This window comes from Otolemur garnettii, unplaced genomic scaffold (genome assembly GCF_000181295.1).
Source record: "Otolemur garnettii isolate 467f Iridium unplaced genomic scaffold, OtoGar3 scaffold00071, whole genome shotgun sequence".
In the NCBI taxonomy this organism is placed as follows: domain Eukaryota; kingdom Metazoa; phylum Chordata; class Mammalia; order Primates; family Galagidae; genus Otolemur; species Otolemur garnettii.
In genome coordinates, this window is record NW_003852466.1 from 8,000,906 (window position 1) to 8,005,112 (window position 4,207).

The window sequence follows — 4,207 nt, forward strand, 5'->3', positions numbered from 1 at the left end:
GAGTAGAATGTGAACATTTTAAAGCAATAACTGAGAAAATGACATGAAGGCTGTGTTGACCAGTTTGATGGAAGTATTTCAGATTGCATGTGAAAACCCTACACTGTACCCCAGAAGTGCATTAATGTACATAGTTACCATTCAATAAAAAAAAAAAATAATAATAATAATAGTCCTCTAACAATAACTTTGCTTTAGAATCAGATTTTCCAGATATTAACATAGTTTCTTTTGATTTCCATTTGCTTGATAGAGCATTTCATAACGTTTTACTTTCAATTTTCTGTGTAGTTTAGGTGTGTATCATACACATATAAATGTATATATCATACATAATATAAACATAGAATATATACACATATATGTACATAGATAAATTATAAAGGTTTAGAAAGCTATATAGCTGTATTTCTCAACAATCAGCATGAAAATGTTTGCCTTATGACTAGAGTGATTAATATCTTTATGTTGTTATTTTTGATACATTTTTACCATTTTATCTGGTGATTTCTCTATTCTTAGATTTTTAATTTTGTTTCTTTTCTTTTTTCTTGAACTGATATATTCTTTTCTTCATTCGATATTTCATTCTTTTAGTGGTTATCCTAGAAATTTTCACATGTATGTTTTATGTAATAAGTTTGAAACTAATCAGTATCTTCCCCATTCTCTCAAGCAATTTAATCTTGGTGCTTCTTAAATTTACCGTTGCTGACTCCTAGACTCTTTGCAACATTGACATGGTAAATGTTTAGCCTGCATGTTAACCCTCTTCTCCATTTAGTGTGGCTCTTGCATGTTAGATTTTCATTTTGGTTGATTTCTTTCTTTTTGAAATATCTTCTTCAGGAGACTCATTATAGGAGAGCATATATGTTGGAAAGTCTTTCAATTTGTGTTTGTTTTCTTTCCCTGCCATTTTTGAAGACAGAATTGCTCATGCTACACATCTACCTTGATGGTTATTTTCCCTTAGCCTCTGGAGGCAGTAATGTATCAACACCTGGCTTCCTTTTATACCATGGAGAAGATGCCTATCAGGTTTACTACATTTCCTTTCAAGCAATCTTGTTTTCACAAATATTCTTGTTTATATATTAAGTTTTATGCATCTTTACTGTCATGTATGCAGGTGTAGATTTTATTTATTCTGACCAAATTCAGTGTGATTCAGAAACGTGAAGAAATTTTCATCCAGTTTCTCCTTGTGTATTGCAATTCCCTGATTCTTTTAAATATTTATTTCTGGGATTTCTGTTAGATGTATGTTAAGCTTTCTCATTTTATCTTCCATACTTGTAATCACTTTATATTTTTAATCTCTCTGTACCACAGTTTGAGTGACTTCTTCTGATGTATCTCTCAATTTTTCCAGGGCATCTAATCTGTTACTTACTCTACCTAATAAGGTTCTTATTTCACTTATTTTTTTATTCCTAGACATCATGCTTAAAATTCTTTATCAATATGCCTGGTCACTTTTGATAGTTAACTGTTCATTAATCATAGATTAGACCTTTTAATTTATTGCCTCAACTATGCTAAACATATTCTATAACCATTATTTGTACAATTTGCAATCTTTATGGGTCTGATGATCTTTTCCTTCTGTTTATTGTTTTTCACTCATTTATTATTTTTTAATTCCTTATTAATTTTATTCATGTCTTAAAAATTGTGCATTCCTCTGTACTGGAGCTTTACTGATGGAGGTTCTTTGAAGATGAATTGAAAATCCGTTCCTTCAGGAAAACTTACATTTTCTTCCACCAGGAGGCAACCCAGACCACTTGAAAACTAATTCTTAATTTGACATTTGGGGGGTCACCATAGTAGGTGATTGCTAGTGCCAAACCTTTGTGAAAGGCTAATTCTTGCTACAAGTTTATTCTTATTATGTGAGGATGGGATGTCCGTTCTGTATTTCTAGGTCAGTGGTGCTCCTCTGTCTTCCAGAGCAAGGTCTGAATCCTACCCTTGTTGGGGCAAGTTTTGTTTTGTTTTTCCCTAGTTCACTTTCAAAATGGGCATTTCTTTCCATGGATCCAGGCTTCCCAAGAAATGAGGGTGATCAGTATTTCCAAATCTCCTTCCCAAATCTCCTTCCTGCTATTGTCTATGCTTAGGTAACTAAAACCATAGCTCTAGGGAGGTAGGAATCGGTGGATGTTCCCCAAATGTCTGTCAGTTTCACATCTTGCCAAGGTATATATGATATTTGTTTGTTATTTAATCATTTTTCCTATAGTTAAAATGTTCTGTATATATATATATATATTTTTTTTTTTTTGCATGGGAAGTTATTCTTTTTTTCTGAGACAGTCTCATTCTATGACCCTAGGTAGAGTGCTGTGGTGTCATGGCTCACAGCAACCTCAAACACCTGGGCTTAAGTGATGCTTTCTGCCTTAGCCTCCCAAGTAACTGGGACTACAGGCACCCACCATAATGCCCAACTAGTTTTCCTAAATTATTTTTTTTTGTTTTCAGTAGAGACAGGGGTCTCATTTTTCCTCCGGCTTGTATCAAACTCCTGAGTTCAGGTAATCCACCTGCCTCAACCTCCCATAGTGCTGGGATGGCAGGTGTGAACCACTAGGGGGAGGCATTCTTTATTTTTTATTGTCGTGACTCTACAGATTGCCAGCAAATGGAGTCTACATAATATCTATGAAGAAGAAGTCTTTCCCAGAATTTATGATGCCAGGAGATGATCATTATGCTCATGTCTAACCTGAAATCAGTTAATAGGATGGTGTCAACAGTTCCCAGCTTGGGATAAGCTATCCAAAATTTGTAGCATTCACTCACTTTAGTAGATGTGCCATTGATATTGTTGGTTAAGTAGTTCTGTCTACTAAAATTTATTGATGGCATCTTTATAAAAATAATTAATTTCATAATATTTTGTGCATTTGTATAATATTGTACACTGATGTGTCATGTTCACTTTGCCTACCATTCTCCACTTTAGTGTCAATGGGAAATCACTGTCAGTTCTGTGTGCTTGTTCTGGTTACATAGAAAAATAAAGGGCTGTAAGATAAGAGTGGTCTCAAACATGCGCTTTTTCTTGGTGTGAAAATAAGACCTAAAAAACTTAAGAACTTTTAAGTAATCCTTATAAAATAGCAAAATTCTTTTGTTATTCTTTTGAACATAATTTGAGAAATTCTTTGCACCTTCAAAATAGAATATTTAATTCACCATGGAGTTTTTGGCGTGGATCTGGTTCTGTTGACAGAATTGAGCTGATCAGCTTTGGTGGCTTTAGAGCTGTGTGATCTGAAGAGACCCAGAAGGAGGGGAAAAGGGAGGATCTGAGCCTTCCCCTGGGCAGATTGTTTTTGCTCCTGCCACAAAATGTGGGATCCTAGAACATAGAGCATAGTTTACATGAAAGAACTGGGAAAATAACTTTCTTTTTGGCTTTTGTAAAGGTCATCTTGCTCGGGATTGTTTGTAGTATGTGGTGTGCGTGTGGGTGGGGTGTGTAGTGTGCTGTGTCTGTATGACATGTAGTATGTGGTGTGAGTGTGGGTGAGGTGTGCAGTGTGGTGTGTAGTGTGGTGTGTGTGTATGACATGCAGTATGTGGTGTGAATGTGGGTGAGTGTGTAGTGTGGTGTGTGTGGTGTGTCTGTATGACGTGTAATATGTGGTGTGAGTGTGGGTGGGGTGTGCAGTGTGGTGTGTGTGCTGTGTCTGTATGACGTGTAGGATTGTGTACACGTCACAATGGGATGTGGGTGGGATGTGTAGTGTGGTGTGTGTGGTGTGTCTGTATGACATACAGTATGTGGTGTGAGTGTGGGTGGGGTGTGTAGTGTGGTGTGTCTGTATGACATGCAGTATGTGGTGTGAGTGTGGGTGGGGTGTGCAGTGTGGTGTGTGTGCTGTGTCTATATGACATAGAGTATGTGGTGTGAGTGTGGGTGGGGTGTGTAGTGTGCTGTGTGTGGTGTGTCTGTATGACATGCAGTATGTGGTGTGAGTGTGTAGTGTGGTGTGTGTGGTGTGTCTGTATGACATGCAGTATGTGGTGTGAGTGTGGGTGGGGTGTGTAGTGTGGTGTGTGTGGTGTGTCTGTATGACATAGAGTATGAGGTGTGAGTGTGGGTGGGGTGTGTAGTGTGGTGTGTGTGGTGTGTCTGTATGACATGCAGTATGTGGTGTGTGGGTGGGGTGTGTAGTGTGGTGTGTGTGGT